We start from the raw sequence: 24,563 nt of genomic DNA on the forward strand, positions 1-24,563 counted from the left end.
TATAGAGAAAGGATTTGGCAATCGGATTATTAGTATAGGCCATTTTGTTTTGACACGACACCACTAGGACAATGTTTTCTTTACTTTGATGGTTTTAGCTTGCTCCCATCTTAGATTTAGGTTTAGATTATGGGCTTTTTTCTCACCCATATACTGTTCAATTAACACCCTTGGATTGTACTCATTGTGCCTGTCGTACTTCTGATAACCATGCCTTCCTTATATATGGTGTCAAAAGTTGGATGTGACTCAATTGATAAAGAATTGAGAACCCATGTTAGTGATAGTCCTACCACCAGAGGGTGAAAATAGGATCATTGAAATGAACAAGTCTGATCATATTTTTACATTTAAGGAAGTCTTATGTGCCCAACTACATATCCCAGTTAACCGGCAAGACTTATTTTTCAAAGCTCAATTCCTTTTGGATGCTCTGTTGGTCTCCCACTATAACATCCAACAGTGGGATCGGATAGTGCTTAGAATCAGACCATACTGCGACTTTATTAGACCTGGTGCTTTAAGTCCCTCCTTTGCTGAACCATTTTTCTTTGGCGCTAACTCCACTGTGACCCCCACAAGACCAGAGGTAGAACTTAAGCAACCCAGATCTCTTCCTTCTCAAGAATCAGGCTCGGAAGAGTCGGATGATTTTGAGACCTTCTCGGAAGAGGTTGAAACTTTATTTTTTTCTGAACCGGGACTACCTCTGGCAAAACACTTACCCCTTCCAAAGAGATGGCTGACCTAGACGCTCTCATAACCCAGTTGGCTACCCATCAGATGCTGGGGGAAGCACGTCTACAAGAGAACTTGACGAAGTTAGTTGAACTGCAAGCTAGACCCCTATTTCCACAAGGGATACTCCAGCCCTATCAGGAAGGTGAAGACTTAGGTGCTGAGCTGTCCATCAAGATGAAATGGGTCAAAATGTTAATGTTTTTAAAAAAAACATTTTTTACTGTTATAATGATATTGTTTTTCTTTATTTCCATCTCAAATTTCTCAACATGAGACCAGCACCTTTGTTTAGCTCAACCTGCATTGCTAGTTTCCAAAACAATCTTCATATATTACAACTTTGACCACTATATTATAATGCAAAATGCTATCACTTCTGAAGGGGGGCCAAGTAGCACAGAGGTGTCCCATGCCTTTACCAATTGCAACGTTGCCGGTTTAAGCCCTGTAGTTCACATGAAAATATATAAACTGGCAGGTTGAACTGTCCATTGAGAGGAATTAGGTAAAATGTGCAATTTCTTTACTGTTATAAAAATATGGCTCAGAGAGAGACCAACACCTTTGTTTATTGCAACCGGCATTCATAGTTCCAAGATACATCTCATCCATTACACCTTTGACTGCCATGTCATAATGCAAAAAGCTGAAACTCCTGATGAATACCTGATGACTCATAGATTATAGCAATGGCAAGATGGCCAGTTCAAGTCCTCATGTTGGCTAGTCAGTGCTCAAATTAGTGATTTAGTTGTCGGCACAACTGTGTTTCGGCCATAGGGGGCAGTTGAAATGTGCTGTGGATGGATCGGCCTTCATCAGGACGATCAATTGGGGTGTGTTCTCACTAAATGGGTCCTCCTGTGGAGCTCTACAATAAACAAATATACATCTGTATAATTTAAGGGAACTATCCTGCATTTGTATAAACTATTTTGTGCAGATTGTATAAAAACGTGTCTATGTTTGTACCATTTGCTTTGATATTCTTTCCTGTGGTGCACTTTGCTTAAAAATTGTACTTGAATGTATTGCACTAGATTCATAAATTGAGTTTTCATGTTTACTGTTCCTAAATTAGGTAAACTCATTAAAAATGTTTGGGTACGAGTATGTTCGTGCTTGTCCGGCTCAGAGGTTAGAGCATGGTCTTACTCATTGCAAGTTTGGCAGTTGAAGTCCTCTTGTTTACTGGAACACGCTCAAACTGGTATGTTGAGCTGTGCATTGGGAGGACATAGGTAGGTATTGTAAGCTTTAATAAAGATGTTTAATATTTATTTCCATTACAAATGGATCAGAGAGTCCAGCACCTTTGTTAATCTGAATCGGTATTGCTAGTTGCTACATCTTTATCATGTACACCTTTGACTGCCATTTCATAAAACACTTCTCTTTCTCATAGCAGGCCTGGTGTCTCACAGGTTACATCATTAGTTTACTGATGCGAAGAATGTCAGTTCATGTCCACTTGCCAGCTTTAAATTATTGTCCCTGGTATGTTGAGCTGTGCTGTGGAAGAAAATAGGTAAATATTTTAATCGTGAATGCTTTCTTACTGTTATAAAGATATTTGATATAAACTATGACTCCTTCTCCATAAGACAAAGACCAGAAGGTATGAAGTTTACATGTAGGTTTATTCTCTTAGCTATTAAGTAGAGGAAGCACTGGAACATCCATCTAGCCCAGCAGCTTAGGTCCAACTGCCACCAGTAGAACCTTGCCCACCAAACATACATCAACATTCCACCAGAGTCCCAGTGACATCACCACACCAACACTCCACCATCACAACACTCATAGCCATAATCAATCACAGCACACACTATGACATATGTCCCTCTCTTCAACCAACACAACACTCATAGCCATAATCACTCACAGCACAGATTATGACATATGTCCCTCTCTTTAACCAACACAACACTCATGGCCATAATCATGACCAGCACATAATATGACATATACCCCTCCCTTCAATAACACCAAACTATACCCAATATGAAAACCCACCATAGAGTAAATTACCAGAAAAGTTATAACTCAGAAACCATAGTTTTTTATTTATTTTTTTTATTTATTTTTTTTACTCCCCCTGAGCCCAAACCACCACACCCCAAAATCTAACCCAGATCTTAAATGGAAAACCGATAACTAACTCAACCACAAGCTCTACCCAGAATCTGAGCCCACTCAGCTACAAACTCGCTGAATAAACCACGACATGGAAGAACCAACACTCCACTATCAACCAGCTGAATAACAACAATAACAGCACCTCACTGTCCCTAAAATACCAGCAGCACCTCACTGCCCCCCAAAACACCTCTTATACCTAAAACAACTGGGCAGCAGCACCTCCCTATGCCACCCCAAAATCACTCCCTAAAAATGAATATATATCACTCCTGCCTTTCCTAAAACCTCCAAAACATAAGCACCTCACTACCACAAAAATGTTCCAGTCAGCACTTCACTACCCCTTAACACCACAGTGAAACATCTCAATACCCCCTTAATCCAGGCAGCATCTCACAACCCTTAAAAACACAAACAGAACCTCCGGCCCCTAAAACCACCAGACTGCACCTCACTGCCCGCTGGACAGCACCTAACTACCTGATGGACAGCACCTCACTGCCCCCAAAATGACCCAGACAACACCTCACTGCCCACTGGACAGCACCTCACTGCCCCCAAAGATGACCCAGATGGCACCTAACTGCCCGCTAGATGACACCTAACTGCCCACTCTAACTGCCCGCTAGACAGCACCTTACTGCTCCTAAAACACCGGCAGAATGCACACATAACCAGGGAAAAGCACCTCACCGTCCCCAAATACCCCAGACCGCCCCTAACACCAGACAGCACCACACTGCCCCAAAAACAACCAACAACACCTCACTACCCCTACAAAGACCAGACAGCACCTCACTGCCCCTAAAAACATCATACTGCACCTCACTGTCCCAACACCAAACAGCACCTGACTGTCCCAAAACACACCAGAACACAACCCAACAGCACCTCCATAAACCTAAAACCATCCCTACAAACACCAGACAGCACCTCACTGCCCCTACAAACTACCAGACGGCACCTCCCTGTCCCAACAACCTTACTGCCCCTAAAACACTGGCAGCATGCACACATAACCAGGGAAAAGCACCTCACTGTCCCTAAATACACTAGACCGCCCCTAACACCAGACAGCACCACACTGCCCCAAACAACCAAACAACACCTCACTACCCCTAAAAAGACCAGACAGCACCTCACTGCCCCTAAAAACACCAGACTGCACCTCACTGTCCCAACACCAAACAGCACCTGACTGTCCCAAAACACACCAGAACACAACCCGACAGCACCTCCATAAACCTAAAACCAATTCTACAAACACCAGACAGCACCTCACTGCCCCTACAAACTACCCGACGGCACCTCACCGTCCCAACACCAGGCCGCACCTCACTGCCCCTAAAAACCCCAGACTGCAACTCACTGTCCCAACACCAAACAGCACCTGAATGTCCCAAAACACACCAGAACACAACCCGACAGCACCTCCATAAACCTAAAACCATCCCTACAAACACCAGACAGCACCTCACTGCCCCTACAAACTACCAGACGGCACCTCACCGTCCCAACATCAGACAGCACCTGACTGTCCCTAAAAACACCAGGCAGCACCTCACTGTCCCTAGAACACCATACAGCATCCCACTGCCCCTAAAAACAACCAAAATCACTACCCCTGCAAAGACCAGACAGCACCTCACTGCCCCTAAAACAAAACAACCAGACAGCACCTGACTGTCCCAAACACACCAGAACACAACCAGACAGCACCTGACCGTACCTAACACCAGACAGCACCTCACTCCCACTTAAAAAAAACCAGACAGCACCTCACTGTCCCTAAAATGACCAGACAGCACCTCACTGTCCCAAACACACCACACAGCACCTGACTGTCCCTCAAACACCCAAAACACACCAGAACACAACCATACAGCACCTCACTGTCCTTGACAGCACCTAACTACCTTTTAAATAACCAGGCAGCCCCTCACTACCACTTTAAAACCCTAAGTGGCACCTCACTACCACTTTAAATTCATTCCAGGCAGCACCTCACTACCACAAAATTTTCCAGGCAGCACCTCACTACCACAACATTTTCCAGGCAGCACCTCACTGCCCCCCAAAACACCAGCATCATCCACTCATAACCAGGGGAAATGCCCCTGCAAACAACAAGCAACAGACGTCATGGCGCCAAGGTTCTTGCACCGTAGTGGCGCCAAAGTTCTTGCACCACCCCCAAAATGTCCATGAAATGCACACATAAAAGCAAGTCCTCTGCACCATAATCCCATCATGTGCAAGAAGTGAAAGCACCTCACTGCCCCCAAAAATGACCAGACAGCACCTCACTGCCCCTAAAGGTACTGGCATCATCCACATATAACCAGGGGTAATGCCCCTACAAACACGACAAACAAAACACTGCAGGACAACATGTAAAACCCACAGTAAGTGGTAACTAGATCAAGTCCATGGCGCTGAAAACCCTGCGCCAAACCCCAACATGTCCCTGAAATGCAAAACCCAAAATGCATGGTAAGAAGTTGTAAATGCAAAAATGGATGCAAGTGACATGGCGCTAAAGTCCCTGCGCAAAAATGGATGCAAGTGACATGGCACTAAAGTCCCTGCGCCATACCCCCACCCACATGTCCACTTCAGCCAACCTGCAAAGAAAACATTGCATAAACAGCATTACAATGTCCCATGGACACCACACCCTCGAGTCCAAAGTGAAAACCCAAAAACATGTCCTAATAGCAGGCCACATACATAAACACGACATCAGTGCATAAATAACAGGCCATAAACTGCTAACATTAACTCAGGACCCAAACCAAAATTGTACTAAACCCAGAGGCCACAACATAAACACAACCGCATTCATTAAAACCGGCCTCACCAAACACATACCTCTAGTTAGTGACTTGTCAGATCCTTCATCACGTTACTTATTCCCCACTGGTCCGGATCCAGCGCTCGCCTCCTTGCCAGCCTTCTTGACAAATCACCTGCTAGTGGCTTCCACCGACTTTCAGCACAGACATTGTAGATGCCCACAATTCCAGACACGAACACTGTGCTTCCCTGCATCTCCCGTAGGGAATCACTCCTTGCACCCGAGACATCCACACTCGCCAATTGTTTCAAAAAGTCACTCATTGAGGAGCACAAAACTCTTGCCAGTACACACATCCAACAGTTTATCCGTTCCGGAACACTGCAGCTTCTGCATCCTGCTCCGGCGTAATCCTTATAAAGAACGCTGCGTTCCATACCAACGCGTTCCAGCTGCTGGGACGCAAAGCCTCCTCCAATGAATGCCAACGCCGTGTCACCTCCATTAGATGCCGGCCCTCCACCAGCCGACGTCATCAAAGAGCACAGCGGCGCCGAAAGGTCAAGATGCACAACCCGCTCCATAACTCTGGCTGGCTTCCACCTTACACTGCTCATCCTGTGCTGCGCCGACCAACACAGCTCTTTATTCCGCCGACCCCAGTCCACAGCGAGACAAACCCGCTCCTTATCAGGACCCTGGGGGCAGGTCAAGGTCACCATCCACACAAACGAAAGAGCTCCAATTACCGTGGAAATAGCACAAAAAGTGCTCAGCAGCTCCGATGGACGCGCACGACAGCGCCACCTACAGGTTGCAGGGGAAGTTAGCACCTTGACGAGACACCAACTCCTGAACAGGCGTCCCCCGGCGTCAGACCCAGGGGCTTGTACACCCCCGCTGCGATCGCCGGAATCTTCACGCCCTACGGGACCATCATTCCACCAGAGTCCCAGTGACATCACCACACCAACACTCCACCATCACAACACTCATAGCCATAATCAATCACAGCACAGACTATGACAATATTGTTTACCCTTATTTCCCTTATTTCCATTACAAATGGCTCAGAAGGAGACCAGCACCTTTTTTTCCCCCAACCAGCATTGCTGGTTCCTAGATACTTCCATTACACCTTTGATCGCCATGCCATAATACAAAATGCTGTGCTTTTAGAGAGGACACCAGTGGTTTAGAGTGTAGAGCATGGGTTTACAAATAGTGTTGTTGCTGATTCAAGTCACAATGTGCAAATTGCTAGGCTCAGCTGTGCATTGGGTGGAAATTGGTGCACTTTAAATGTCTAATATTTTGTATTTTTTATAAAGATATTGTTTTATCTTTATTTTCTTTACAAATGGGTAAGAGGTAGATCTGCACATTTGAATATCCCAACTGACACCTCTTTAGGCATTACACCTTCGACCACAATCTCACAATGCAAAAATCTAAACTTTACAAAAGGTAGCCAGGTAGCATAGAGGCTTTACCAATGATAAGGTGGCATGTTCAAATTCCCTAGTTGCCATGAAAAAGTGCAAACTGGTTGCTTGATCTGTGCATTGGGAGTAAATAGGTAAAATGTCTGATTAGGTTTTACTAAACAGTTAAACATTTCAATATTTAATAATTTTTATAGTTGTAAAAAATTGGTTTCTGTATTTTCATTGGAAATGGTTCAGAGAGAGACCAGTTTATCCCAGCCAGCATTGCTAGTTCCTAGATACATCTTCAGCCATTACACCTTTGACCGCCAGGTCATAATGAAAAACGCTATGCTTGTTGAAGGTAGACTGGTGGCGCAGAGATTAGGACAGGGGTTTGTTACTGGCACTGTTGCTAGTTCAAGTGCCCTTATTGTCTTGAAGATGCTGACACGGGTATGTTGTGCTGTAACTTGAGAGAAAATAAGTAATTATTGTATGCTTTTTTTACAGTACCTTTGTTTATCACAACCGGGATTGCTAGTTCCCATATGCAACTGCATCCATTACACCTTTGACTGGCATGTCATAATTGAAAACGTTAGATACTCTTAAATGAGACTCAGTGGCTCAGAGGTTAGACCATCAGTTCAATAAGGAAATGGTTGCTAATTCAAGCCCACTTGTGGGCGTGAAAATACTCAAACTGGTAGGGTGAGCAGTGCATTGGGGAACTAGATAGAATATTCATTGTTTTTTACTGGTATACAAAATATAGCTGTATCTTTATTTCTATTACAAATAGCTCAGAGAGAGACTAGTACCTTTGTTTTTTGCAACCAGCATTTCTGGCTGTCAGATATATCCTCATACATCGCACCTCTGACCACCATGTCATAATACCAAAAAATATGCACTCCTAAGAGAGACATGGTAACCTCATGGTTTTGCCAATGGTGAGGTTTCTGGTTTCTGGTTTAAGTCTCCTCGTTGGCTTGAAAATACTCAAACTGGTATGTTGAGCTGTGTATTGGGAGGAAAATCATAAACATTATACTCTTTTTTTTGCCATTTAATTTATTTTAGATTTTCATTATAAATGGCTCAGAGAGAGGGCAGCTAACAAATCTGTATATTCCAAGCAACATACCTAGTTCCCAGATGCAGCTTCATCCATTACACCTTTGACCCTGATGTCATATCGAAAAAGCTATGGTTATCTAAGTAAGAATTGGTCTCTCAGTGTTAGAAACTCACCTCCAGCGGCTTCATTGTTGCCCTGCAGATGAACGCAGCACTTGACGGGTGTCCGCTCTCATGTCGGGACACGACCATCAGCACCTGGATCCCCGCATGCACCTCGGGCAGCTCTGGTGTTGTCGCAGAGGTACGTGCACATCTGGGGAGGCCACATTCATGTCAGGGCACACCCGGCAGCTGGTTTCCAGTGCAGACCCTCCCATGCTGGAGCCTGGCACCTGTACCCAAGATGGAAGCAACGGGGACGGTGACAGGCCCGAAGAACGTATATACGTACGCCGGTAGACCTCCGCTGACCCAAAAGTTCCAGAAGGACTTCCGGATCAAATACATAAAACATGGACAGCCCGTGAAGCAGGCGTCCGATCAACAATTCCTTTATGTGAGTTCACGCTGTGCAGTTTTCCTGCCCTTCACGCAGTGCAGTTTTCCTGCCCTTCTTAAATGCCATGTATCCTGCCCTTCTTACCTGCCAAGTGTCCTGCCCTTCATCCATGCCAAAAGTAAGTTTACAAACTAAAGCAGGTACAGTTAGGAGAACGTCATGTTTAGTTCTCATAGAGAGTTTCCTTCCTTACTGTCTTAGAGCACCTCATTGATTCTACCTGCAATCATGTTTCTTTAAAGATTGATCCACGCGGTTCCATGTGTTAATAACACCGCAAACATATCGCGATACAAAAATATTGCCATATTTTTGCGGCGATATTGACCCATGGACCCTGCGGGGGACACCCCCGCAACCCCTGCATTATTTAAAAATGTGTAGGGGACACCCCCGGAACCCTTGCTCCCACAAATTATCCCCCACAAAAATATCACCTATGGCGAGACAAACGCCCATATGTATGGCGACATTTTTGGTGGGGATATTTTGTAGGGATACCGATCCACACTACATATATGCAAGTACCTCACTTGGAGACTGGGTAAGGGTACCAGAGAAGTGTGTTTCCCGATAGTAACACCTGCCTTTTATTACAGGTCACCACAGTCCACACCCAATACCTATGAAGTACGCCTGATCACTGTTAGTAGTTGTGGATCACACCAGAGACAAGGGGCCTCATTACGACCCTGGCGTTAAGGGTTTAACGGCGCCGTAAAAGGTGTCGGCACCGTTAAACCCTTAACGCCTGATTACGAGGTCCCTTTGCGGGACCCGACCTTAACGGCTGGTTTTACCAGCCGTTAAACTAGGGTGCCGCAAAGGGACCTTGGTGCTAAGTACGGTGCCGCAATTTGCGGCACCGTACTTAGCTCCTTCCCCATTCCCATTGATCCCTATGGGGCAAAAATGGGAATGGGGAAGGGCCCATGGTGAATGGGGAATTACCGCCCCGCCAACCTTGGAATGGGGCGGTAATTCCGCCATTCACCATGGCGGACCCCGGCATGGACCATGGTGCTAATAGCACCATGGTTTAGCGCCGGGGTCGTAATGAGGCCCAAGGTGTCCGAAAGTGTTCTTTAGACCCTTGAAAAATCCTGTCATTTGTCCGATTTAAAAACACATACATGTGCAGGATACAAGTGGATCCAGAATATCAGTCTAGAGTATGGTTTTAACAAGGATGTTTTTGCATATTCAAGTCTTATTGATGGCTTGAAAATACTCAAAACCATATATTGAGTTATGTATTGGAAAGAAATAGGTCTCCATTTACACCATTGTATATTACCGCACCTATTCCACTATATTTTATTCCCACATTGTTAATTATTCCTATACCTTTTCACCTTCTGTTGGGACCTAGCTCCCTTAGCCCTGTTCATTCTTGATTATTGTATACTGTATTTGACCATGCACATATACCTGTTCATATTTTACTTATTCTATAATGTACTATGATTATGTAAATGTACCTGTAACGAAGCATATTCTTGTCTTGTGCGCCCTGATGCTCCAGGGCATGGCGCGCCTTATAAATAATAAACTAAACTAACTAAACTAAAACATGTTTTACTGTCATAAAAATATTTTGTCATGTTTATTCCCATTATCAATATCTCAGAGAGAGGCTAGCAAATGTATTCATCCCAACTGACATTGCGAGTTCCCAGATGCATCTTCATTCATTACACCTTTGACCGCCATGTCATCATGCAAAAAGCTATGTTTTCATAAGGAAGCCTGGTAGCTCAGAGGCAGGGTCATGGGATTAACATCTGCCAGGTTGCTGGCTCAAGTCTCATCATTATCTTGGAAATACTCACAGTGGTAGGTAGAGTTGTGTATTGGGAGGAAATAGGTAAACATTTTAATTTGCACTGTTTTTTTTACTGTTATGAAAATAAGATTTTATTTTTATATCCATTACATATGGCTGAGAGAGAAACCAGCACCATTCTTTATCAAAACCCGGGATTGCTAGTTCCAAGATGCATCTTCACCTTTACACCTTTTACTGCATAGTCATAATGCAAAATGCTTTGTGTTTTAAAAGTAGACCCTGTGGCTTAGAGGTTAAATCATTCATGTTTCTTCATTGGTGTGGAAATAATTAAACTGTAAGCTTGAGCTATAAATTGGAAGGAAATAGAGACCATTTGTAATGGTTTTTTACTGTTATTAAAATATGTTGTATCTTTATTTCTATTATAAATGGCTGAGAGAGACTAGCAAATTTGTTTGACTCAACAGACATTGCTGATTCCCAGATACCTCTTCCACACCGTGTCATAATGCAAAAAGCAGTGTTTTCAGTGGGGAGACCCGGTGCCTTTGAGGTTAGAGAATGGGTTCACAAATGGCTGTGTTGCTAGTTTAAGACTACTCATTGTCATGAAAATATGCAAACTGGTAGGTTGAACTGCTGTGGGAGGCGATAGATAAAAACATTACATTTTATAATTTTTTACTCTTATAAAAATATTGTTTAATCTTTATTTCCATTACAAATAGCTCAGAGACAGAGAGCCCAGCACCTTTGTTTATCACACCCGCCATTGCTTGCTCCCAGATATAATTCCATCCATAACACCTTTGACTGCATGTAATAAACCAAAAAGGCATACTTACTGAAAGAAGACCCAGTGGCTTAGAGTTTAGAGCATGGACTATTTAATAGTGGGGATGCTATTTGTTGGCATGAACATATGGAAAATGGGAGTTTGACCTGTTCATTGGCAAGAAAAAGAAAATATGCGTAACCTTTATCATTTTGTAATATTAAAATATATTATTTTATCTTCATTTCCATTACAAATGCCTCAGAGAGAGACCAGCACTTTTTAACAATCTCATCCAGCATTGCTAGTTTCCAGATACATCCTCATCCGTCACACCTTTCACTGCCATGTCATCATGCAGAAAGCAATGGTTAGTGAAGAGAGACCCAGTGGCTGAGGTGTTAGAACATGCTTGTATCAACAGCAAGGTTAATAGTTTAAGTCTCCTTGTTGGGATGAAAATACTCGAATCAGTAGGTACACTGGTGCTTTAGGTGGAAATCAAGCCCTTTTGCCCCTTTAGTGGCTTCTGACCCCACTGAACTCTTCAACCTGTGCTTCGACTCCACTTGCTTTCCCTTTTTTTTTTAAATGGCCAGGTCATCCCACAGCCAAAATAGCAAGGGGCTGACCTGAACCTGCCGGTCAACTTTCGCAGTGTGTTTCTCCTTCCGCACTATTCTAAAGTACTGGAAAGGTTGTATTCAACCGTTTTACCAATTTGTGAGACATCCACAACCTTGGTGACCCCTAACAGCAGCCTTCTGCTCCTCTCACTCCACAGACACTGCTCTCCTGACTATCTGCAATGTCATCTCCTCTTCTAAGCACTCCAACCTATGCTCTATCCTAATTCTCCTTGACCTGTCTGTTGCCTTTGACACAGTCGATCACTCTGATCTCCTAAATACTCTTTCTCTTCTCGGGATTTGTGATCAAGCCCTTGCCTGGATTGAATACTACCTAACAACTCACCAATTCTCTGTCTACTGGAATAACAACTCACTCGTCAAACTGTTAGTGTTCCACAAGGCTCTGTTTTGGGTCCTCTCCTCTTTACACTCTACACATCTGATCTTGGGGCACTCATCTCCTCCTTTGGGTTCTCGTACCAATGCTTCACGGGTGACAGACAAATCGTCTTTGCTTTTCCTGAACTCTCCTATGATCTATCTAACAAAATTCATGTCTCTCTGCCATTTAATATTGGAGGTCTTATCACTCTCTGATGTTAAAATCTTGCAAAACAAAAGTGCTCCTCTTCCCTGCCAAATACTCTCTCTCATTCCCTCCCCTGCCTTTGCAGTTCCCACCAGAACCTCTCCCCTACTCCTCTTCAGCTAGAAACCTCAGCATCATCTATTACTCTTCTCATATATTCTCTACTTTCATCTCGAAAACTGCAGTGGTGGCTCGTTCCAACCTCCTACACATAAGAACAATCAGACACCTCCTTCCTTTCAACACGAGCAAGCATCTCTTAACCACTCTTGTCTTCCCTAAACTTGACTACTGTGCCAACTTTAATTAATTTATTTATACATAGGAGGAACAATGCTCTTTTGATTACAAAACCACCTACAAAAGAAATAAGATTTGTCGGGAAGCAGTGAGCTTCTTACAATGGGTGAGTTTGAGGGACATTCTGGCCAGGTTGTGGAGGGGAGTAAATGGAACACTCACCAGGGACAATACATATGTGAATATACATAGATTAAGGACAACCAACATTGGACTGTGCTTGGGATGTGACCATGATGGAAGGAGTGTTGGATTGGAGGAAGAGGAAGTGAGGGGCAGAGGCATGTTAGAGGCAAGCAAGGGTAAAATGCTAGCTAGCAGGCATGAAGGAGGTAGGTAGGTTAAGAGTGTAACTCAGAGGTGTGGAGGTAGGCTTTTAGATTGCTTTTGAACAGATCTGTGGACTGTTTCACAGATGTACAGGAAAGAGAATTCCATGCAAGTGAAGCAAGTAGAGAGAAAGAGCGGCAGCAAGAGGAAGCACAGCGAGGGCAAGGAGCTACAAGGGTAGTCGTGGAGGCAGAGCAGAGATTACAAGAAGGCTTTTAGTGTTAGATAGATGAGGATAGATATAGTGGTACCTTACGGTGGATATACTTGTGAACCAGGAGAAGAAATTTAAATCTGGCCCAGTTTTGCATCATCAGCCATCCAGCCTGGTGACGGTACAAGGAAGTAGGTATGAAGTGAGGGAGTTCAAAGAGAGTCATGGTAGTGAAGTTAATGATCTTGTTGACAGGACAGAACGCATAGCTGGAGAGACCAAAAAGGATGCTGGCACAGTAGTCCAGTTTAGAAAAGACAAGCATGGTTAAGAGATGGTTGGCGGTGTTGAAAGGTTGGAGGTGCCTGCAATCCCTAATATTTAGGAGGTTGAGGTGAACTGCTGTTCCAGTTTTGAAGATAAAAGTAGGAAAGGTGTGAAAAGGGTCATAGATGACATTGAGATTTCTAGCTGAAGAAGAGTAGGAGAGAGTTTCAGATGGTAACTGGATAGGCAGGGGAAGATATGAGAGAGAGCTTTTGGAAGGTAGGAAGAGCACCTTTGTTTTGGTAGAGTTTAGTTTAGTTTAGTTTAGTGTCTTTATTTGTATCGTGTGCCAAGCCCTTGGGCATCTGGACGCTATGCTTGTACGTTCAAACAAAATTACATTATAATTATAATACACAGGTCAATTGCAAGAATACATTGCATAATACAAGATAATTACATATATACATCACAAGTGGTAGGTGTGCTAGGGCAAATGTAGCAGATATAACAAGACAGAAGAGTACAAGAGAATATACAGACAAAATCGCAGATTAGACAGCGGGCAAGGCACAGGCCATTTGTGTAGTGAGACAGCCCACCTAATGAAACGTTAAGCAGGCGGAGGGCGGGCGGCATGGTTACACAATGGAGTTGAGGTCTTGCTCACGTAGCCAAGCCTTAACATTTAAGGCTTGTTTAACGTAGCCAGTTTAACATCAGAGTGTGCATTCTTCCAACATCCTCTTTGGTCTCCCTAACTAAGATTTTTTTCCTCTCAATTAGATCATTAGCTTTGCTACCAGGACTCTATTTGAATGCTTTCACTTCACTACAACTTCATTTTAACGTCACCAGGCTGGATTGCTTGCAAAACAGGGCCAGATTTAAATGTCTTCTCCTGAATCACATATCTATCAGTGGTAAGGCATCACTGTGTCTATCCTCCTCTATCCAAACCTAGAAGCCTTGTGGTAATCTCAGCTCTGCTCCCTCGACTACACTTGTCACTGCTGTAACGGGCCCCTGTAGCCCCTGCGGTGTGGGGGCCCTGCTAGCACATGTTCTGGAGGGAGCCCCATTTTGATAAAAAGAAAATTATTTTTTTTAAATAAAAAAATATATATCTTTTTGAATTCACTCTGCCTTCATAAAGAAATTATTTCTGTAACAGAAAGAATTTCTTTATGAAGGCAGAGTGAATTCAAAAGAAACAATCTTTTTGAAGTCCAAGTGCTCCTCCCACCCCATGACATGGAAGACCCCAGGCTGGAGGCCTCCATGTCATTGGGTGGGGGAGCCCTATGACTTCAAAAATAAATAGTTTTTTTTGTAGTCACTGTGTCTTCATAAAGAAATTATTTCCGTTATGGTTCGGTCCTTAATGGAAATAATTTCTTTTTGAAGTCAGAGTGACTTCAAAAAGAAACAATGAGCTTCATTATAAGTATGGCGGTCCGTGAACAACGGTGCGGGTAAGCTTACAGGCACTGTTGTTTCCAGATCGGCATCCTACAGGTCTGCCTGCCGGAGCCGCTGTGCCTGACAGGTCGGACCCTTCCGGACACAGCGGGCATGGTAGGCAGACCGTCACAGAAGCACTGACACTGTTAGGAACGGTGCCAGTGCTTCCGTGTTCCCCATTCCCATAGAGTCCTATGGGATTCTATGGGAATAGGGAACTACAATTTACCAGCGCCTGACTTTCTGGGCCGCCAGGGCACTGGGAAGTCAGGCGCCAGTGAATCATTCCGAGTCCGGCTGCAATCCGCCGGTAGCAGCGGCAGGGTTACCGCCAGACTCGGAATGATGCCCAATTTCTTTTTGAAGTAATAGGGCTCCCCTCAACCTCATGACATGTGCATGTGTGAGTGTATTTTGAAAGGGTGTACCCTTAAATGTGTAGGTGGGTGCCTGTGTGAGTGTATGGTGAAAGGGTGCACACAAATGTATGGGTTGCTAGGTGTGCGTGTGTGCGTGTACGGTGAAAGGGTGCATACTTAAATGTATGGGTGGGTGCCTGGGTGTGTGTGCCTCTATGGTGAAAAGGTGCACACTTTAATGTACGGGTGGCTGCTTGGGATTGCCTGCATGGAAAAAAGGGTGCACAACTAAATGTATGGATGGCTGCATGGGTGTGCATGTATGGTGAAAGAGCACACACTTAAATGTATAGATGGCTGGTTGTGTATGTGTGTATATGGTGAATGGTGTGTGTGCTTGTGTTCAGGGATGCAACAAAACCCACATTTCGGGGGGCTAATCCTTCAAATGTTGGGAGAGGCGCTAACTTCATGGACGGTGTGGGAAGGGCAAACTGATTTGTGTGGGGGCATCTAACTTATTTACGCATTTTAATGAGACTATTGTAGTGCAGCTTCAATGTTACAAGCAGTTAACTCTCTCCTTTAAGTCTGAAAGCACCTGCTTATGGACTGCTGTGAGAATGAGCAGGCCCCTGTTCCCTCTCTACCCTTCCAATCACTCCCCTGTCATGCAAGTACTAAACCCACATCACAATTTAAATTGCCTAAACAATTTGGTATTTGAATGCAGGTACTAACAGTGAAATGCTTCGAGTTAGTAATTCCTGGGCCCTTGTTAACAGTGAAACCCAGGTGCAGTTTAACATCTGTGTCCTGTTCTGTCTGGCAACAGCTCTGAAGGTCAGCCAGGTTGAGTCAACTTAGCCCAAAATTTCAGGGGTGGTTTGCGGGGAGTGCTGAAGCCCTGTCAACTCAATGGCGTTATGCCACTACTTGTGTTTAATGCCTTGATTACTTAATGGTAATCGTCATTACTCCTAGCCCTATTCCTCCTTGTCCCTGTACTTGTGTATGAGGCAGTACTTGTGTATGAGGTACATGGACGTAATGTCTGACTTAGCTACCTGTAATCTTCATTACTCCTAGTCCCACTCTTCCTCATCCCAGTACTTACATATGAGGCAAGGAGCCTCCTGGACCGTTGGTTTGCCCGGTTAAGCCCTGCTGCTGCGCTGAAGCTCCGAATTCACCTCGACTAGAGAAGACCTGCAACGGACGACTCCTCCCATTGGGTTGGTGCAACTCTCGGAGCTAGCTAAACTTCCATTGCTGCTGCAGGAACCGAGTGCCAGTGAGAGGAACACTGGAATCGAGTGAGTGTCTTTAAGTTGGACCCGAGCTCCAGAAAGATCCTCCAGACTCCAAGGACACAGGACTGACCAAGCCTGATCCATCTCAACAGAGTGCTGGACCCCAGAACCGCGGTGGTGCTATTTGCAAGAGAAGCGACAAGCTGAAACCGCAAAGTGCCACTGATCTGAAGTTTGCCCATTGCTGCCGCTGACCTTCCATTCATAGTGCAGGAGCCCTCAGACATCCTCCCTCTTGTCCCATGACTGAGGCCCAGGAACACCAGGATCTGCAGACCTACACAGGAACAGAAGCCAACAGGAACCACTTTCTTCTAACCAAAGGTACTGTAAACTAAGGCACTGGTTAGCTCTTGTCGTGTAGCTGTGCAGGAGTCTCGGGAGGATAGCACAGGTGCAACATGCTCGCCTTGGAAGCAAGATGACACAGAGCAACACAGGTTCGATCCCCGGGTCCGCGCTTAGAAACCACTGGGTATTAAGCACGGTATAAATAACATATCATATCATATCAGAGATAAGCTCTGGGACAAGGAAGAGGGACGTAAAGGTAATTCTGGGCCAAAGAGCTGATTTTGGAGTTTGGGGTAGGTGGTAGGAAGGAGAGGGGGTGGGATTGTGTGATAAACCATAATGGTTGTCCATGTCCAGACTAAGCAGGCATGATATGTGGTATTAGTGGCTAGAGAGGCATTTTGGTGCAGCCAGTCTAGTCATTCCTCTGTTTAGTATGACTTTTTTTTAACTGCGCATTTCTAATAAAGCCGTCCTGCTAAGTGTAATTACCTGGCTAGACTGGCATTTGGGTGCTGCCAGCCTAGCTGTTTCTTACTGCTGCATTGAATATTTTTCTGGGCATCTGTGATGAAATGATATGATATGATATAAGTCATTTATAAAATGCCTGTACACAAGTGTTTCCAGGCGTGACAAGACAAGGGAGGGAAGATAGAGGGAGGACAAGACAAACGATCTTACTATGCCTTGTGTCATTCAGATCGTGTAAGTGCGAGAACGAGAAATGCAAGGGGAAAGGGATGGGGAAGTGCAAGGAAGAGGAGAGGGGGAAAACAGGGCAGTAATGCTCTGAGTAAGTGCAGCCAAGGCAACGCGGCTATGGGTAGTGCAAGGAGAACAAGGGACTGCAGGGTTACAGTTACAACCCCTAAATTCATGGTAGGTCCGGAGGCAGTGCAAGGGTGACTGATCAAGAAAGAGCCTGGATTCAGTGAGACTCTGAGGGTAGCCAAGCAGCCAGTCAGTACAGCAGACTGGTAGGTCATGTCCGCTCAAGTTTGAGAAGGGCAGGGAGGCCAGAAGCAATGCTGGAATCAAGGTTTGAGAGCAGATCTTCACAGGTGTTCAGGAGAGCAGTTTCCGTGCCTACGGCAGCTCTGGAGCCAGACTGATGGTAATGTAGACAACAGATTCAGTGTGGAGATTAAGCTGGGAGATGGCCAGCTTTTCCAGAGTTTGCCCAGGAAAGGGTTGATGGAGATTGGGTGATATTTTTCCGGGCAGGTAGGATCGGCAGATGGCTTCTTGAAGAGTGGATGCACAAGGGAGTACTTAAGGAGAGAGGGGAACATTCCAATGGTGAAAGAGTGAGTACAGAAATAAGCTAAGGCTGGAGCGAGGGTGTCAATATGGTCCTTGATGGTTCTGGAGGAGCAAGGGAGCACCTGTTTGGACAACACTTTCATAGATCGGACTTGTCTAGAAACCTCTTCAGTTGTTGTCAGAGAGAAAGAGGAGAAAGGAGGAGGATAGAGATGGCCAAAGGGGGGCCGAGAGAGGAAGAGGGAGGGGAAGAGGAGGAGGACGAAGAGATAGAAGACAGGATGTCCTGAGTTTTAGCAGAGAAGTGAGTGGCAAAGCCATACAGAGAGCCTGGGAGGGCACAGGAGAGGTACAGACTGCAACAGTATTCACCAGTTCCTTGCAGATTTTAAAGAGTTTGGCCGTGTCGTGTTGTTAGAGGCTGCAGAGACCCTGGCTTAAATGTGTGCTCTCTTCTGGATGAGTGTTATTGCTTCGACTGGCATTTTGGTGGAACCAGTCTAGGTATCTCTAAATGTGACCTGGCATGCTTTACTCTAATGTTATCACGTGTCTACACTGGTCTACATTGTGCAGCCAGTGGGACATGTTTTCAATGTGACATGGTATTTTTAATAGCAAAGTATTAATGATCCTGTTCAGTGTTGGTGACTTGCATGTATTGGATTGGTGTTACCTTTCAAAACAATTGCAAACACTCTCAGAAAGTGTGATGTATATTGCATGAAAACACGTATTTATTTATTTCTCTTAGTACAGTGCGTGGCTTACCCCTTCAGCTGCACGTTTGTGCGTATTGTGCAAGCATGATAATCTAGGCCGGCCCAGACTGTGGCTCGACCCATGAGTTGTTGCTGAGTTGGGGTGGGGGGCCCTCAGCATGGCTCGGAGGGGGGCCCACATTTTGTGTTACCCCACTGACACTTGTGGCACCTCGCCCTCCCTGTGTTTGCTCTCACTTCTGTGATTTCTCTCTTCTTGCTCCACTGACATGGAATTCACTCCCCCTGGACATCCAAGAAAAAGTCCACACAATTTGTTCATAGCCAAATTGAAAGCCTACCTCCTCACTCCTGAGTTATCCTCTTAACCTACCTCCTATCTGCCTTAGTGCTAACATTCTAACCTTCCTCTGTCTTTCACTTTCTCTACCTCCACTCTAACACTTCTTCCATCAGGAGCACATCCCTAACATAGATGTTGTACCATCTACATACACTTAAAAATGTCTCATGTTGATTGTCCTCACTATATGTAAGTACACCCATGTATTGTCCCCGGTGACTATACCTTTTACTCCACACCACAACCTGGTCAGACTGTCACTTGAACTCACCCCATTGCAAGTATCTTACTGATTTCCCATCAAATCTGATATCTTATCTATTGTATGTTCTTTTGCAATCAAAAGAGCATTATTCTTCCATTCTTCCCTGTGTATAAATAAATGAAAATAAATACATTTTTGATGTTTTTTACTGTTATAAAAATATCTTTTATCTTTATTTCCATTATTAATGGGCCAGAGAGAGAGTCCAGCACCTGTGTTTATTCCAACAGGCATTGCTGGTTTCCAGATGCATCTTCATCCATTATGCCTTTGACTGCCATGGCATAATGCAAAAAGCTATGCTTTCTGAAGGGAGACCAAATGGCTCAAAGGTTAGAGTATGCACGCACACACTAGGGCAATAGGGCAATGCCCAAAGTGCCAGTCCATTAAACTAGGAAGGGGCATTCTTTTTTGACAGAATGGACCACTTTTGTGACCAGAATGAGTCAGTTTCATAAGTTACTAAACTAGTTTTTACCAAAGTTACAAAGCAAATATATTTTCAAATGCATTATTTGCAAGACCAGAAACACCTACTTGGATAGACAAGTCTATTCTGGATATGAATGAATTGTATTGTCGTAGTGGTAGTAGCAGTAGGAGTAGTATAACTTTATTCGGAAGACAAGCCACCATCAAAGTGCAGTTTACAAAACAAGACATCAAAAAAACACATAATGCGTTAATATCTACATTGTTCACATTAAATAAAAGATTTTGGTTAAGATAAACCTACAATGATAAAAACACTGACCGCTTGCAAAGACCACAGCGTACACACGACCCACACAAAGTAGTGTTTTCCCATTTTTCTGCTCATGATAGACCCCATCATTCTGTTCTTAAATGCAGCTCTTAGGAATTTTGAGACCAACACCACATGTTCAGGGAGGATACAACGTTTCAAAGCTTGGATCGCTAAAGGAGTTGGGAAGTACATCAGGTGGCTCCATGCCGGGACTAGCCAACGCCTCCTTGCCAAAGAGTGGGCTTTGCAAAAAAAGAAAAGATATGCCTCATCCTCACGCCCTCCCAAACAGAGGGAACATGCGGATGAGGAACAAGGGCCACTCTTCCACTTAGAGGACTCATGGGCCAGTGGGAGTATGCCTAAATGGAACTTGGCAAACCAGGATTTTAAAGTTGCTTACATCCGGCAGTCCAGATATACCTCTGATGCCCAGACGTCCTTGAGCCAGCGCTTCTTTCCCCTTTAGGCAGTTATCAATCATCTTACACCAGGCCCATTCTCTAAAACTGTTCTTCAGTACCGCCTTATAGGCACAACCCAACTTTATAGGATTGCTCCAAAGATCCCCCAATCCAATATTAAAAAGCATAGTTCTTACATGCTTAAACCAAGGAAGCTTCCCACCACCTGGCGTCGCAGGAACCTCCTCCAAACCCTCCCTGAACAAAACCAAAGCTCAGATGTTCCAAATGCGCAGCCAGTAAAACACTAGCTGCATCATAATGGTATATTGGATCTCAATAAGGCCAAATTCACATACCACAGGGGTAGATGGCGCATTGCAGGGTAAGCCCAGCAATGCTTTCAAGAATGTATTTTCTGCTAGTTGAATCACAGTGCAATCATTTGCTCTCCATAAATCAGCGCTATATCTTAGCCCTGGGATAGTCTGGGCCTGGTAAATCTTTAGGGGCACCGAAAGAGCCTCACCCTCCAGTCTAGTCACCAGGTTTCTAATAATACCGCACTTGCGCAAGTGTGAAAGTGACGACATTGCTACCTGGGCCTGCCATTTCAAATTGTTCGAGAAGATCAGCCCCAGATATATGTATGAGTCAACAGTCTCCATGGGCTGGTCATTCAAGGTAAAGTTTACCCGTGCTGAGGTCTTTTTTCCAACAGCACCCACCTGCATGGTTTTGGTTTTGGAAAAATTAATTCTTAGGCCCTTTGCAGAGCAAAGTTTGTGGAAGACATCCAATTGGTTTTGCAAACCGACCGGAGTCTTTGAAAGCAAGACTGCATCGTCCGCAAACAACAGGAGGCTCCATTTTCTGTTGGCCAACTGGGGGCATCTTTCGCAGATTCTAGAAAGCTAGGGACCAGACTATTGATGTATAATAAAAATAGCAAAGGAGCCAAAACACAGCCCTGCCTAACCCCTACCTTTATGGAAACTGAATTAGTTAGCTCTCCTGCCCCCAGCTTATCCGTGCTGTGTTCCCAGAGTACAGTGTCTTGATAGCATTACCCAGGGAGGTTGGAATACCTAAGCCTTCTAGCACAGCCCAAAGAGAATCCCTAGGAACTGTGTCAAAAGCCACCCGTAGGTCCACAAATGCCAAATATAGACATTGTGAATTGAAAAGCACGTGTTTCTGACATAGGAGGTCCTGCCTCATAGCCTGATCTACCATTGAGATCCAGGCACTGAATCCCGCTTGTACTTCAGAGACGATGCCTTTACTGGCAACCTAATCCTCCAGACAATGTAAAAGCACCCTGGAGTGTGTTTGTGGCCCACTTTTTCATTGATGACTGGACAGATGTATTGCCCCTGCATCGAAGCATGTAATCACAAACCTGTTTTCACTATGTGTCCTCTAAATAGGAGGTCAAAGAATGGTCTCCAGCTTTCATTTGTAGCCTGCCCTTACTTATAGCACAGCTAATGGTGAGGATTTTGTTTATTTGATAGCAAACACCACGTTCTTAAACTATTTCAGTTTTGGGGTTTGTCAGTTGGGCGTCATCTGTGCTCGCACCCGTTCTTATCTGTGGTTGAGGTAGTGGTGTCCCTTCACTATAGCTGGGGGGACACCGCCCCGTCACCTGAGTGGCAGGCCATCCCCTCCCCAGAGTGGCAGGCAGCACTGTCCCTTGTGTGCTTTATTTGAATGGGGGACTGGGCTGTCTGTGTCCGAGCAGGGGCATGAACCCTGCTATACTTTCTTTTTTTGTTTGTTGTGGAGCACTTTCAGCTCTGCAACAAACATAGTGCATAATAATGGGAGATGGGGGGTGTCGGAAGACTGCCCCTGCCGCCTCTTATTATTGTAGACATGCTGAATGGTCAGAGAGGAGCCCTCTCCTGTCAGTTGGCGTGTTTATGTTGCAGAGAGATGCAATGCAGGCATGTGTGGAGGATGCATGCAGTTAAGTGTATGTATGTACATTGGAGTTTGTTTTTATGAATGCATGGATGCAAGGAGTTTTATGAGTGGTGTGTAAATGCATGGGTGAAAGTGACTGTATGCATCTGTGTGTGTCAGGCCCCACCCCTAATTTCAGCGTGTTCCCTAAATCTAGGCGTGGGGTTGCTGTGGGCATGTCATTCTTTTTTGCTTTTCCCTTGATACACAGTACTGTACATCAAGGGTGAAGCAAAAAGTGGAGATAAAGTGTTATTATGTGGCTAGATTGGCCTACATTACAATTACATGTAGGCCAGTCTAGCCACATAGTAACCCTTAGGTTTGCTTTGCACTTGATGGACAGTTACTGTGCATCAATGGCAAAGCAAGCAGGATAAGTGTTTTTATGCGCTAGACTGGCCTATAGGGTAAAGGAAAACATCACAGGTGTCACTGGCCTACATTCAATGTAGATCAATCTAGCCAGGTAATAATACTTAACATGTTCCCTTTACCCTTGATGCACAGTTACTTTGTCAGTCGGCATACACTTTCTTACAGTGACATGGCATTTTTTACTTGGCAACAAGGAAAAAGCTAACATATGTGTTAGCAGTTAGTATGTGGCTATGCTGACCTTCATCAGTAGTGCCAGTCTACATATACTTCATGTGGAATGACATTTGTTACTTTGCATCAAGTGTAAAACAAACATGATAAGTGTTATTACGTGGCTGGACTAGCTTACATTGGTGGCTCCAGTTTAGCCATAGACTGGAGTGCCATGACATTTTAGTGCTTTGCATTAAATGTAAAATGAAGCATAAGTGCTATTACAGGTACACTGGCCTATCCTAGTACAACCAGTTAGTATATACTTTATTTCTGTGGCATGGCATATTTTAGCTGGGAGACCTTATATGGTAAAATTGGCATATATGGGTTCATTGTGTATAGACATGTATGGGCACAGTCAGCATCATTTATTTTTTACTGGCATATGTTGTGGGCAACGGCATAGTGAAAATGCATTGGAAAATGGTCTTGTGCACTGTTAGTGACTTGAATCTATTGGGATTTTGCATGTGCTAACATACAAAATTAATTTCAAACTGTGTGGCCTCTTCTCCATTTTTCACAGAAAGTGCAAACTGTGTGGCCTCTTCTCCATTTTTCACAGAAAGTGCTAAAAAATGCACCATTTTAACCCAATATTTTAAAACTTTTACTGGGGGTGAACCCACCCAAACCCCTCTTATTTGGCTCGGACTCCTTTGTTACGGTCGGTCCCTCTAACATATTAGACAAATACATTTACGCCCCTTTGGTTAGAAAATCCACCAGCCCCCACTTGGTGGAGGATTGTTGTGGTGTAGCGTGTACTCTGAGGTCTTGCTTCAGTGAAAAACAAATTACAATTTGCTTCCAAACCAGATGAGCTGACAAAATGAAGCGTAGTCTTTAAATATTTGCTTTGCCCTTTGACTATGTGATTACACAAACTCTTAATCAAATAAAGGAGGATTAGTCGCGAGAGCAAACTTGAACAATTTGTGTGCTGGCTCAGAAATGAAGATTATAGTTATACAGAATCTCTTGCATAACTGAAAGCATGAAAGAAACATCACGTCAGGCAGAATTAGGAATATTTCAGGTGATGAACACGTGTAATTATCGACAAGACGTCACTATTACGAGTTTCTAATGATGCAATACGGCTACGTGGCTAGATTACTTTCAGGGTGCGCTTTTAGGAAAATGCCAGCCGGTATCAAACACATGCTTTACTGATTTTGCACGCAAATAGATCATGTCAGAAAATTCAGAGACTGCATACT

The sequence above is a fragment of the Ambystoma mexicanum genome, chromosome 6p (genome assembly GCF_040938575.1).
Source record: "Ambystoma mexicanum isolate Mex_15411 chromosome 6p, UKY_AmexF1_1, whole genome shotgun sequence".
NCBI lineage: Eukaryota > Metazoa > Chordata > Amphibia > Caudata > Ambystomatidae > Ambystoma > Ambystoma mexicanum.